This window comes from Somniosus microcephalus, chromosome 4 (assembly GCF_052327205.1).
Source record: "Somniosus microcephalus isolate GS21.2 chromosome 4, FLI_Smic_1.0, whole genome shotgun sequence".
NCBI lineage: Eukaryota > Metazoa > Chordata > Chondrichthyes > Squaliformes > Somniosidae > Somniosus > Somniosus microcephalus.
Window position 1 is genome coordinate 122,561,472 of NC_140990.1, and position 14,932 is coordinate 122,576,403.

The 14,932-nt window shown below is 47.3% G+C and overlaps 1 long non-coding RNA gene across 1 annotated transcript in view; it reads right to left on the bottom strand.

Annotated features, from left to right (window-relative positions):
- Positions 1 to 10,528: 10,528 nt before the first annotated feature.
- The window catches only part of LOC147119724 (uncharacterized), a 115,406-nt gene continuing 111,002 nt past the window's right edge, over positions 10,529 to 14,932 (bottom strand). The window contains exon 2 of the long non-coding RNA XR_015078075.1: positions 10,529 to 11,713. This is a non-coding gene — a long non-coding RNA (uncharacterized LOC147119724). The remainder of the gene's footprint in view (positions 11,714 to 14,932) is intronic.

Sequence of the window (14,932 nt, forward strand, 5' to 3'; positions counted from 1 at the left end):
ACCCTGGCACCGGGCAGGCAACACAGCCTTCGGGACTCCCGCTCTTGACTGCAGAGAACCCTATCTATCCCCCTAATGATACTATCCCCTACCACTACAACATTTCCTTTTACTCCCTCCACTTGAATGGCCCCCTGTAGCATGGTGCTGTGGCCTGGTTGCTCATCCTCTCTGCAGTCCCCGCTCCCGCCCTCAGGGAGTAAGAACCTCGATCCTGCTGGACAAGAGCAAGGGCTGCGTCTCCTTCAACACTACATCCTGGATCCCTGTACCTTCCTCACTCATAGTCACACCATCCTGTCCCTGACCACGGACTACATCTGCAGTAATTAACTTCATAGGTGTGACCATCTCCTGAAACATAGAGTCCAGGAACTTCTCCCCCTCCCTGATGTGTCGCAGTGTCTGAAGCTCGGTCTCAAGCTCCATAACATGGAACTTGAGTTCCTCTAGCAGCAAACACTTGTCGCAGATGTAATCACCGTGAGCCTCAATGGGGTCCACCGGCTCCCACATCTCGCAACAGTAACACATCACCTGCTCCATTCTATATAATTAATTAAATTTCTTATTATTACTTATGAAGACCCTGCCCGGATATAGATGATAATATCACACCACTATTCAATAGAACTTACCAACTTAAAGGTATAAAAGAGAAGAGAAGGAAGAAAACCAACCAACCAGCTGATCACCAACCTCCTCCTTGAAGACTGTCTGTGGGGCCTGTTTGGACCATCCGTGGTCAGGAAAACTTCCACACTTTAACACACCCTTTAACACAAATTGAAATCCCAGCATCCTTTAAGGTTCCTTTCACTCAGTAATCTTGGGCTTTATTTTTCTCGACACAGAGGCTGGCAGTTTCAGTGTCTGTTTCAACTTTAATTTTCTTTTTTTCACCTTTTAAATTGTCGTCTCAGCAACTTATTCCCTAATTCCCCGTTTTTTTCCTTCCTTTGCTGAGTTGTCAGACAGGTTAGCTTGCACCTTAGATCTTTTCACCTCTCTCACTCCCACTGTCTCTCCTGCTCTTTATGCTTCTCCTCTCTCACCTGTTCCTTTCTCATGTCTGCGTGCAGAGGTGGGTTGCGTAAGCCAATATATGCTTCCCTTTGTACAATTTGAACTTGCCCTCGTCAATTTGACTCTGGACCCAATCGACCGCGTTTAAGTACGAGTTGCCTTCTGGACTCGCGAGGAATGATACCAAGTCAGTGGCAGGGAGCAGCGTCCCATGTTCCTTGTCCCCGGCACGCCCTGTCAGGTTAGCCGTGCTCAGCAAACCGATCGCTCAACTACTGGTAGGAGATTAGTCCTACACCCCCCAGAGTTTCTCCTTCCTGGATCGATAGCCTGGCCGAGAAAAATTACTGGGCCACAGATCTCAGGAGCCCAGTTATACTGAACAAAATGTTTATTAATTACTATCTGTCAAGTCGTCCTGCCGCGGTCGCCAATTTGTTGAGTTCCTGGATCTGTGCCAATTAACCATTTCACTCCTGAGTTCTGAAAGATTTGACTTGAACCGTATTGGTGACAGTAATTATATTTTATTCAGTGACAGTGAGACTCTATACATTACAGCATCAGAACATAGAAACATAGAAGATAGGAGCAGGAGTAGGCCATGCGGCACCTCGAACCTGCTCCGCCATTCAATGCGATCATGGCTGATCATCCAAATTCAGTACCCTGTCCCTGCTTTCTCCCCATATCCCTTGATCCCTTTAGCCTTAAGAAATATATCCAACTCCTTCTTGAATATATTTAATGAATTGGCCTCAACTGCCTTCTGCAGTAGAGAATTCCACAGGTTCACTACTCTCTGGGTGAAGAAATTCCTCCTCATCTCTGTCCTAAATGGCTTACCCCTTATCCTTACACTGTGACCCCTGGTTCTGGACTCCCCGACTATCGGGAACAGCCTTCCTGCATCTAGTCTGTCTAGTCCTGTTAGAATGTTATAAGTTTCAATGAGATCCCCTCTCATTCTTCTAAACTCCAGCGAGTACAAGCCCAATCGACCCAATCTCTCCTCATATGTCATTCCTGCCATCCCAGGTATCAGCCTGGTGAATCTTCGCTGCACTCCTTCCATGGCAAGAACGTCCTTCCTCAGATAAGGCGACCAAAACTGCACACAATACTCAAGGTGCGGTCTCACCAACACCCTGTACAACTGCAGCAAGACATCCTTGTACCTGTACTCAAACCCTCTCGCTACAAAGGCCAACATACCATTTGGCTTCTTAACCACCTGCTGCAGCTGCATGCTTACCTTCAGCAACTGGTGCACAAGGACGCCCAGGTCTCGTTGCACTTCCCCTTCTCCCAATCTATTGCCATTCAGATAATAATCTGCCTTCTTGTTTTTGACACCAAAGTGGATAATCTCACATTTATCCACGTTATATTGCATCTGCCATGCTTCTGCCCAATCACCCAACCTGTCCAAATCATACTGGAGTTTCTCGGCATCCTCCTCACAGCACACATGCCCACCCAGCTTTGTGTCATCTGCAAACTTGGAGATATTACATCTAGTTCCCTCGTCCAGATCATTTATATATATTGTGAATAGCTGGGGTCCAAGGACTGATCCCTGCGGTACCCCACTAGTCACTGCCTGCCACTCAGAAAAAGAACCGTTCATTCCAACTCTTTGCTTTCTATCTGCCAACCAGTTCTCTATCCAAGTTAATACCTTACCGCCAATCCCATGTGCCTTAACTTTACACGCTAATCTCTTATGCGGGACCTTATCGAAAGCCTTCTGAAAGTCCAAAATACACCACATCCACTGGTTCTCCCTTCATTCCCCACATTCACTGTTTTATTTTTATGCCAAACTGGGATGAACAAATTCTGTCGTTCATCCATGCGATCTTTGAATGTTTGCCATCGCCTATCCACCGTCAACCCTTTGAGTGACATTCCCCAATCAATCCTACCCAACTCGCGCCTCATACCATCGTAGTTTCCTTTATTTAAATTCAGGACCCTAGTCTCTGAGTCAACTACTTCACTCTCCATCTTAATGAAGAATTCTATCATACAGGAAACTTTCGATTAACCGGCCCCTAAATAACTGGAACGCTCTATCCACCGGCAAAATTCAGGGGTCGGTTCAGGTAACTTTTTTTTACTTTTATTACTCCATTTGTTGCTGTGCAAGGGTGTAGCTGAAGCTGTTGCTAAGCTACAGAGACGCTTGCAACTTGTGCCGATTGTTTTGAAGCTGTTTCTAAGCAACAGGGTTTGTTGCTTTATATGGAGATCTGTATCTTTTACTATAGCGTTCGGTTATCCGGAATTGTTGATGAACCGGCACCACGTCGGTCCCGTCCGTGCCGGATACCAGAAAGTTTCCTGTATTATGATCGCTCCGACCCAAGGGGCCTCGCACAACAAGATTGCTAATTAATCCTTTCTCATTACATAATACCCAGTCTAAGATGGCATGATCTCTAGTTGGTTCCTTGACATATTGGTCCAGGAAACCATCTCGTATACACTCCAGGAATTCCTCCTCCACAGTATTGTTACTAATTTGTAGTAGTTAAGCAAGGCGCAATCAAGGTTTATATTACCCGTTGGGCCCTGGCTAGAAGACACGATCTCCACTGGTCAACCCCCCATCGGACCTGACCTCTAGGCTTGCTCATCTGCCCGGTGTGACAAGTGTGGGTCCTCCACCAACCCGAAACCATCCTCGGGTCATCTGGTGGAGGTTCCCAAGCTTCAGGCCGAATGCCTCTACAACCTAAGTGTTTGAGAGAGCCCTTCTTCTACTTCTTCTTCCCAGCAAAGCCTGTGGGGACCAATTAACCCAATCATTGACTCAGACCTGAAACCGCCCTGTCCAATTACAGGGATGCCCTGTACCTAATGATCATGCCTGCCCCTGTCAGCTCCTCATCTCACGACACCCTGACATCAGCTGTTTCTGACTATCAACAGCCATATCTGGGGTAGTTATGGCAACACAAAGGGAACATGTCTCCATTGGTAGAGATATGGTGTCCTTGCCGTTTGTCGATGTTTTTAATTCTCGGCAGATTTAACATTCCACACAGTGGCACCACATCTGACCTTGATAGTTGTGTCCCACAGACAAGCTGTCTGTTCCTCATTTTAAAATCTGAGTCAAGGGAGGCCCAAGGCCTGCATTTAAAATCGAACCGCTTCTACCCAGGGCAGATTACATTGGTTTTAAAAGCATGATTATAAGGGCAGCAACAACACAATTAAATTTTTAAATGACAATTAATAATAGAATCAACTGATTTAGTTAATGTTAGTTAGTAGGGAGGCTCAGAAATTAAGATTTGCCCCTTTCTTACATCTCCAACCCCTCACCCTAACTCCTCTTTCACCCCTACTCTCCAATCCCTCACCCCAACTCCTCTTTCACCCCTACTTTCCAACCCCTCTTTCACCCCTACTCTCCAACCCTCCTCACACCAACTCCTCTTTCACCTACTCTCCAACCCCCCTCATCCCAAATCCTCTTTCACCTCTACTCTCCAACCCCCCTCACCCCAAATCCTCTTTCACCAGTACTCTCCAACCACCTCACTCCCTCTCCTCCCCTGAAGGTGCTGATTCTGGCTGAGTTCAGTTCTACACTCACTGGTTCCCCTCCCTCTCCTCCCCTGAAGGTGCTGACTCTGGCTGGGTTCAGTTCTACACTCACTGGTTCCCCTCCCTCTCCTCCCCTGAAGGTGCTGACTCTGGCTGGGTTCAGTTCCACTCACTGGTTCCCCTCCCTCTCCTCCCCTGAAAATGCGGACTCTGGCTGGGTTCAGTTCACTCACTGGGACCCTGAAGCCCCGCCCAATATTAGCTCCTTTACAAAGATGGCCACACATTCGTTCTACCAATCAATGAAGCAATTACGATGCACAACCATAAAAGCTTTACTTTACAAAGATGGCACACCTTTACCCAGGCCTGTTACCGGGAAAAAGCCCCGGAGCTGCAAACGCGGATCCTGTCATTTATTATTCGAGGTTCGTGGCCTACACCAGGTGTTTATGAAGCCCACCCGCCGTGTGCGTTACCTCCCTGTGCCCCACTCATTCGTAATCAGCGTAAAATCACTTCTCCACTTGTCGTACTCGCCCGGCTCTGATCACAGTGTTATTGCGCATGCTCCAAATCCAGGTGGTCACTTCACCTGCGCACTGGGCTCCTCCAGCGCATTCTGCCCCGCGGGGCATGCTGGGGAACATTGAAAGCCCCAATTAGTGAATGGAGAATGAGTTTCTGTGTGTAGTGTATGTACCTTTAAGGGGAGAACTACTTTTTACAGCTCCTGTATACTGTAGTAGCAGCAGTGACCACACCTGTATATAACCCTGAGTAGGGATCTGTACTTTTAGTATTAGAGCAACCCTCACCCAGTCAACACCTGTTGATTGTTTCTCTGCAGTCTCTGTCTATTTGTTGAAGGACACCATACATCAAGATTCACGGATTTAACATTGGCGACGAGTCGATTCGAACCTACCTGCAACTCTGCAGAAGAAGGCCGATACCAGGGGCACGGGCGTCGACCATCCGGCAGAGACTCCAGTGAGACGGGCTGGCAGCAGGTATGGCACAGACCCCTTCCCGGACGGCGGCGGCTGGAGCTGACCGATGGCACAGGGGAAGGCCGAGCACCGTTGATGGGGTAAGAGAGAGGGTGAAGCACACAGGGCGCAGCCAGGGTTGAAGACCGAGCGGCATCGACGAAAAAAAAAAAAAAGAGAGGGTAGAGCGCACGGGGCGCAGCCGGGGTTCAGGACCGAGCAGTGTCAGCGAGAGAGGCGTGCAGGAAAATGCACAGAGCGTGGCCGGTGTTCAAGGGCTGAGCAGCGTCCGAGGGGGAAGAAAGGAAAGCGTGGGAGATGCCATTTGAGTCACAGCGGAGAAGAAGGGAGAGCGCGGGAGATGACATTTTTGAACCGCAGCGGAGAAGAAGGGAGAGCGTGGAAGACGCCATTTTGAGCCAGGGGAGAAGAAGGGAGAGTGCGGGAGATGCCATTCTAAGCCAGTCTAACCACACACAGGGATGCCGAAGAGTGGCAGTGTCACAGCGTTCGACAATGAAGTCGAAGATTGGGCGACATATGTAGAACGCATAGAAGTGTACTGCAAGGCGAATGAAGTGCCAGATGCCAGGAAAGCACTGGTATTGTTGAATTCCATGGGTGCAAAAACATATGGCTTACTGCGAAACCTAGTAACCCTAGAGAAGCCAGTGGAAAAGGATTTTGAAAGCATAGTGGCAATCCTACAGGACCACTTAAATCCCACACTGCTGCTGATAGCAGAAAGATTTAAGTTTTACAAAAGGAACCAGCATAAAGACGAAAGTAATGCTGAGTATTTAACGGAACTGCGCAAGCTATCGAAACACTGCCAGTTTGGAATGGGACTAGCAGATACTTTAAGGGAGAAGTTTGTGTGTGGGCTTCAAAGTGAAGGAACCCAGAAACGGCTGCTATCAGACAAGGATCTTACGCTGGACAAGGCTTTCAGCATGGCAGTATCACATGAAGCAGCCGCACGGGGCGCTGCAGAGATACAACAGAGACCGCAAGAATATGGCACAAATGAAATGTCATATGGAGCAGTGAAGTGTTATCGCTGTGGCAGAACAACACATGACCATAAGGATTGTTGGTTCAAGGACCAAGTATGCGGACAGTGTGGAGAAGTAGGACACATAGCAAGAGTCTGCAGGTCGGGAAAGAAAACCAGCAGCAAGAAATCTCCACAGGAGAAGTACAAAAAGGTACATAAGGTGACGGAGAGTAGTTCAGACGAACAGGAAAGTGATACAGACTCCGGAAGTAAGGAGCTGGGTTGTCTGAAACTACATAATGTAATCAAAATGGAGGATCACCAAACTATCTGGGTCACGCTCAAGATAGACGGCGTCCAAGTGAAAATGGAATTGGACACAGGATCAGCCCTAACAGTCATAAACCAAAGGGACTACAAGCGGCTATTCACACATATACCCTTGAGAGATACAGAGATTGTCTTGAAGACGTACACGGGGCAAAAAGTCTACCCCAAAGGAAAAATAAAGGTGAACGCTAAATATAACGGCAAGGAAACACCAAAAATGGACCTATATGTATTGCCAGATGGAGGACCACCACTACTAGGACGTGGATGGATCCGGAAGATACAGCTAGATTGGCATTCCATACAAGCACTGACTGTAGATGCCAAAAAGGATGACGACGTCACACCTGGACGACTGTCAAAAATGCTAACTGACACACAAGAAGTGTTCCAGGAGGGACTCAGAACACTAAAAGGCATATCAGCGACGATCAAAATAGAGGAAAATGCAAGCCCAAAGTATTTTCAGGCCAGACCGGTACCTTATGCGATCCGCCCAGCTGTCGAAGCAGAGCTGGAAGGTTTGGAACGTTCAGGAGCACTGTCCAAAGTGGACTGGAGCGAGTGGGCTACACCCATCATTCCTGTAATGAAGAGGTCGTTGAGTAATACGCCTGGGGAACCAAAGAAGGTTCGCATCTGTGGGGACTTTAAGGTGACAGTGAACCCAGTCCTTCACATGGTACAATATCCGCTTCCGCTGATTGAAGATATTTTCGCCTCGCTATCTGGAGGAAAATGCTTCACTAAGATTGATTTGGCCCAGGCGTACCTGCAAATGGAGGTAGAAGAAGCCTCGAAACAGTACCTCACGATCAACACTCATAAAGGTCTCTACCAATACAACCGGCTGGTGTTCGGGGTAGCATCAGCTCTGGCTATTTGGCAAAGGGCAATGGATCAAGTCCTGCAAGGGATTCCAGGGACCCAGTGTTATTTGGACGACATCCTGGTCACGGGTGAAAATGACAGTGATCACCTCGCCAACCTGGAGCAGGTGCTCACTAGATTGAAGGAATATGGGCTCCGAGCTAATCGCCACAAATGCGAGTTTTTCCAGAAGCAGATCTCGTATTGTGGCCACGTTATTGATGAAGAGGGGTTACATAAGTCCCCTGAAAAGATTGAGGCAGTAGTCAATGCTCCAGCACCGGAAAATGTGTCACAACTGAGGTCGTTCCTCGGGCTGGTGAACTACTACCATAAGTTCTTGCCGAATTTGTCTACAGTACTACACCCACTGAACACCCGACTGCAAACAAAGGTACCATGGAAGTGGAATGATGAATGTAAACGAGCTTTCCAGAAGTGCAAAGAACTGATCACATCAAAAGAGGTGTTGGCTCATTTCAACCCAGCACTACCAATTCGGTTGGCGTGTGATGCATCACCCTATAGTATTGGAGCGGTGCTGTCGCACAAATTCCCAGATGGCTCGGAGAGGCCAGTAGCCTTTGCGTCTCAGTCACTAACCTCAGCCGAGCGTAACTACGCCCAGATTGACAGGGAGGCCCTCAGCCTAGTGTGGGGAGTGAAAAAGTTCAACCACTATCTGCACGGGCAGAAGTTCAGCTTGCTGACTGACCACCAACCACTTGTCTCCATCTTTAATCCAAAGAAGGGCGTTCCGGTAATGACTGCGCAACGGCTACAAAGATGGTCCCTTTTTCTAGGGGCGAACCAATATGAAATAGATTATAAGGGCACGAAACAGCATGGAAACGCTGATGGGCTATCACGCCTGCCACTGCCTACTGCGGAGGAAGCACCAGCAGTGGACCCTGTCGAAATATTTTATTCGACTATAATTGAACGCTTGCCAGTAACTAACGCGGATATAGAGAAGGAGATCCGAAATGACCCGACCCTGTCTCGGGTATATGACTTGACGGTGAAGGGATGGCCAACACATGGCGACTCACTGTTGCCAGCATTCTCAGCCAGAAGAGAACAGCTGTCAGTATGCCAGGGGACCTTGATGTGTGGATCCCAAGTGGTAATTCCACCCAAGTTAAGGGAGAGAGTGCTCAATGAGCTTCACGAAGACCATCTGGGAGGGGTGAAAATGAAAAGCCTTGCTAGGGCTTATGTGTGGTGGCTGGGGATCGATCAGCAAATCGAGGACCTGACAAAGAGCTGCTCAGGATGCCAGAAGGTCCAAAATGCACCACCACATGCCCCTCTACACCCATGGGAGTGGCCCTCCTCTCCATGGCAATGGGTGCATATTGATTTTGCTGGTCCATTCATGGACTCAATGTTTTTAATAGCCGTGGATGCGCACTCGAAATGGCCTGAGGTGATCAAAATGTCCTCCACCACCACGGAGAAAATGATTGCAGTCCTACGGACCATATTTGCCAGGAACGGCTTGCCAGAGCAGATTTGCTCTGATAACGGACCACAGTTTGTGTCCAAAGAGTTTCGGAAATTTATGAAAAGGAATGGGGTAAGGCATGACACATCCGCCCCGTATCATCCAGCCACAAATGGATTGGCTGAGAGGTTCGTACAAACCTTTAAAAAGGCAGTAAGGGCCATGTGCGATGATGACATTCCACTGCAGCATAAGGTGGACAATTTCCTGTTAGCCTACAGAAATGCGACACATGCAGTTACCAACCAGACCCCGGCCATGATGCTCTTTAACCGAAGGTTGAGATCTCGTCTGGATTTGCTCAGACCAAATGTACGAAGAAATGTTGAGAATAAGCAATTCCAGCACATCAATGAGAAGCCGACAAAGAGCTTCAATGTAGGGTAACCAGTCTTGGCCCGCGACTACAGAACAGAGAAATGGCAACCAGGAATGATATGCACACGGCAGGGGCCACTAATGTACACAGTGGATGTTGGGGAGAACATTGTGAGACGCCATGTCGACCAGATCCTAGCGTCACAGGAACGAGTCAACCCCATGTCTCGCGTACCTGGTAATGAACCCGACATACAGGTAGCATCTACCCCAGAAACAGTAGCATCAGAAGCTGATGAACCAACTGATGACAGGGGGCCAGAATCGCCTCCGCACCAAGAGCAAGACACTCAGGAAAGGCGCTATCCAGAAAGGATCAGGAAGCCGCCCCAAAGACTGAATCTATAAATGGACTATTTTCAGTTAATGTTGCATGTTAAAAGTGTTAATTGTTAAATGAATGTTATGGTACTGTGAATCTAAAAGGGGAGGAATTGTAGTGTATGTACCTTAAAGGGGAGAAGTACTTTTTACAGCTCCTGTATACTGTAGTACCGGCAGTGACCACACCTGTATATAACCCTGAGTAGGGATCTGTACTTTTAGTTGTAGAGCAACCCTCACCCAGTAAACACCTGTTGATTGTTTCTCTGCAGTCTCTGTCTATTTGTTGAAGGACACCATACATCAAGATTCACAGATTTAACACTGTGATCCCATTGAGAGAAAATTTATCAATAATTCCCACAGAAACCCAAGTATACGGGCACTCTGCCAAACCCCGGGGCACCCTAATGCTGTTTTCAAGGCTTTATTTTATTGCGGCTAATGAATATAATGGATTTATTATGTAATTGATGAGTTGTAACAAGTATTACTGTAGGAATCGTCAGATCCCTAACTGAAGCACTGAGGTCGAGTCAGTCCGATAATAAAACGAAGTTTAATAGAAACTAGAGAACAAACAATTCCATGCAGGAGAAATAATCAACAGGTCTTTTCTGGTGCTGGTTTCACGAGGTCTGATTTGGGAACCTCCCACTCTCTGACGTCATCACGTCATCACGTTTCCTGCCGTTCGGGGCATCACGTGACCAACGTGATGACGTCATCGTGCTGATTTTGGGGCTTATCCAGAATGGCTATTTACATACAGTAAACAAACATAGGTGAAGAAGGGTTCGACCCGAAACGTCAACTCAAATTTCTCTCCACGGATGTTGCCTGACCTGCTGAGTTTTTCCAGCATTTTCTGTTGTTATTTCGGATTTCCAACATCTGCAGTATTTTGCTATCGTCGTAGGTGCTGTAGCACTCTGTTAAAGGCAGTTATACATTTATACAGGAGTCTGTTGGTGGCTTTGCCACACTACCATATTTATGTTTGACTCAAAAAAATAACAGATTCCAAACCCGTGCAGTCACATGTGAACTCACTGGAGTCTCAGCAGGTGGGGTTTCTTCCAACACACAGGATATTGAAACAGCCTCTCTCCAGTATCAATGCGCTGGTCGTGCATCAGCTGCTTTGAACTTTGAAAGCTTTTCTCACAGTCAGAGTATTTACAGCAACTGTTCTCAATGTGGACACTCTGGAACAACGGAGTGAATCGCTTCCCACACGTGAAATATCTAAACGGTCTCTCTCCGGTGTGACTGTGCTGGTGTGTCAGTAAATGGGATGATCGATTGAATCACTTTCCACATACAGAGCAGTGAACAGATTCTCCCCATTGCGAACAAGCGCGTTTGTCAGTTGGTGAGATGAGTGAGTGAATCTCTTTCCGCACTCAGCTGGTGAACGACCTCTCCCCGGTGTGACTGTATCCATGAGTTTCCACCACAGATGGGCAACTGAATGTGATCCTACAGTCCCCACATTTACATCGTTGATTCAGGTGGGTGCACAAGTCTCACAGGCTAGACGATTTATTAAAGGTGGATCCACCCACAGAACACGTGTCCTGTTTCTCCCCGCTGTGATTGGTGTTCCACCCTTTTATATCCAAAGGCCGATGATATTCAGGTCCTGATGAATCGAGTGACTCTGTCGGATCTTGACGCGATGTTTGGTTTGAGTTTCCCCACTGCAGATCCTCTCCTTCTAATACCCTGCAAATGGTGGTTACACAAGTTGTTACTTTAAATACAGGATAGAAATTCAGAACAGACAATTCTAGATTCTATAGAACATTCTGTCTCCTCCTGTCCCTCCTAAACTGCAAATTCCCCATTCTACACACCCTCCCTCCATCCTTACTGTCTAAAATCAACATTCCTTGCACAATCTGGGATTTTGTCTCTCCCCTTTTCTCCAGAAGTTTCTGCAGCTGGCTGGGTGCAATTCCACAGACATTAGTTAACCTCTAGTGCCTCACCATCAGCCGGCTCAGTGATTCTCAGCAGGATTTCCACTGTGGTCGGCATCATAGCCGAGTTCAATCCTGCCCTCAATTAACATCCATACACTTCCCAGTTGAGGTCACTGGCTGATTTTTACACTTAGCCTAGTGGTACTGAGGCCAATTATAACCCCTGAACTGCTGCCTTGGCTGAGAGCAACTAACAGACCAGATCAAGGATAGAACTTGGTTGCCTTCCCAGTCAGTAGTGCAGAGTGTTTTAAAGTGAGGGAGGTGGTGGGGTGGGGGAGAGGGTTAGAACAGAATATTTTGAAACAAATGTTATTCCATCTTTAAAGGAAAGCTTTGTCATACTGCAAAATTCTGAAATCTTTGAAAATTAACCAAGCAAGTTAAATGAATCATCAAAAAACAGTGAGACATTGTAAAAAGGCTCAAGTCACTGAAGTAGACAGGTTTACAATCACTGTACAGAAGGGAGCAACTGTTAATGGGAACTCTCTTAGTGACGTCTGTTGGCACTCCAAGATAAATGAGACTGTCCCTTTAAATAGAAATGCACAGAGAAAGGGGAGTCCCTGTCCCTTTAAATTTCTGTCCCATTCCACAGGCAGTGGGAGGAGGAACAGCGCATGGTCTCTTTAAAACCTAACCCAGTTGGCCACACAAGGGGACCCACACTGTGTGGGGGCGGGGCCTTGGGAACCCACTCTATGTGTGGACTACTTACACTGAGACATCAATTCCAGGCCCATTTAAACTGAGTCTATAAATGGGAATCAGAGAGCCTCAGTATGGGGAATGGTCATGCTGGTGAAACTATCTCTCGTGAGGGTGGGTAATGCATGAAGATGTGATGGTGGAGTCAGATGGTTACTGGTGGGGCCTGGTGATATTTGAAACAATTATCTCGAATAAAGAAATAGTGCAAAGTATGTTAATAACAAATGATTCAATCAAAGAGACCATCAAAATCAGCAATGACAATTACAAAGATCATAATATTTCAACGGCGATCACATGCAATATGTGTGGAGGAGATTTGACTAAATCGGATCCAAAAAGGGTTAAATGGTATAGAAAATAACAGATTTCAAATCTTATGCAAGTTAGTTCTATAAAGGGGTGTTTCAAAGGAAGTTCAGATGAGTGAGACACTCCACAAGCCATGTACTCAAATGGAACAGGTTTGGGGTTTGATGTGGTACAAGGCAAACTAGGTGAGAAGTGATATCAATTAGAGTAAGAAAACGCCAAAAAATGGAAAAGTCGGCAACAGGACATCAATTAGTCTCTTTTTATCATGGAGAAATCAAATAGTCAAACATAATATTTGTTAAATACAAAGCTGATTTATTCAATATTTATACAGAATATTAATCTCCAGCCCAGGTATGGGGGTTAGTAAGATCAGCAGAAACAAACTATGACTGCCAGAATGAACATGGTTCAGTGCTCAATGCAATCCCAGTAAATCCTGTTCCATTCACTAATGTGGCCTTTCAATGACGGAGCTTTTACCCAGCATTCCCCGTGGGGGAGAATGTGCTGCACCCAGACTACAGGAGCCCAGTGCGCAGGCGCGGGACCCGCCTGGGTTGGGAGCATGCGCGGTGCCTATAAATACAGAGATGGTGCATGGACCAGATCCTGATCAATCGGTAAGAAATGGCCCGACGGAGCGGAGTAATGATAGCAAAATACTGCGGATGCTGGAAATCCGAAATAACAACAGAAAATGCTGGAAAAACTCAGCAGGCCAGGCAACATCCGTGGAGAGAAAAATAGAGTCAACGTTTCAGGTCGAAACCCTTCTTCAGGACTGAAAAAGCACAGGAAATGAAACAGGTTAAAAGGCCAGTTTGGGGGTTGGGAAATGGGGATGAGAGAACAAAAGAGAAGTGAAGAGACATTAAGAGGTATTCAAAACAAGACGAGATGGTGATAGGACTAGTGGAGACAAAAGATGGCTCTAGATTAGGTGTGAAATGTGCTTGCAGAATGGGAGACAGCTGCCATGTGGGAGAGAAAAAAAGGGGGAAGGGCACAAAACAAAGGTGTGGATAAAAAATGTATGTAAAAATGTAATAGGGGCCGAGGTTATGACCTGAAATTGTTGAACTCGACATTGAGTCCGGAAAGCTGTAAAGTGCCAAATTGGAAGATGAGTAATGGACTGGCGTGTGGGCAGGGAGGTTTCATAAACAACTGGTGTAGGCCGGAAGCCCCAAATAATAATCTGTAGGACCCGCATTTGCAGCTTCGGGGCTTCTCCCAGTCACAGGCCCAGGCTAACGGCCGACATCTTGATTCAGTGAGTAGCAAAGCACATGCACAACCATTTTGGTCAGGAACAAAGAGTGGGCGGGGCTTCAGTGTCTTTTCCCAACCGGGTCCTAGTGCCTGAGTGAGTAAATAGATTTCTCACCCTCTCCCCTGAAGGCACTGGTAAAAGCAGAGCAGACAGTTAACATTCCACACAATTGCAACAGAAGAGCCAAGAGCTGGGCCACCTTCGACAGGCCCAGGGTTGGAATCCCCATGTACAGTCCCAGGGCTGGAATCCAATGTACAGTCCCAGGGTTAGAAACCCCATGTACAGTCACAGGGCTGGAATCCACATGTACAGTCCCAGGGCTGGAATCCCCATGTACAGTCCCCGGCTTAGAATCCCCATGTACAGTCCCAGGGCTGGAATCCAATTGCACAGTCCCAGGGCTGGAATCCCCATGTACAGTCCCCGGGTTAGAATCCTGATGCACAATCCCAGGGTTGGAATCCCATGTACAGTCCCAGGGTTAGAATCCCCATGTACAGTCCCCGGGTTAGAATCCCGATGCACAATTCCAGGGTTGGAATCCGCATGTACAGTCCCAGGGTTGGAATCCCATGTACAGTCCCAGGGTTGGAATTCCCATGTACAGTCCCAGAACTGGAATCCCCATGTACAGCCCCAGGGTTAGAATCC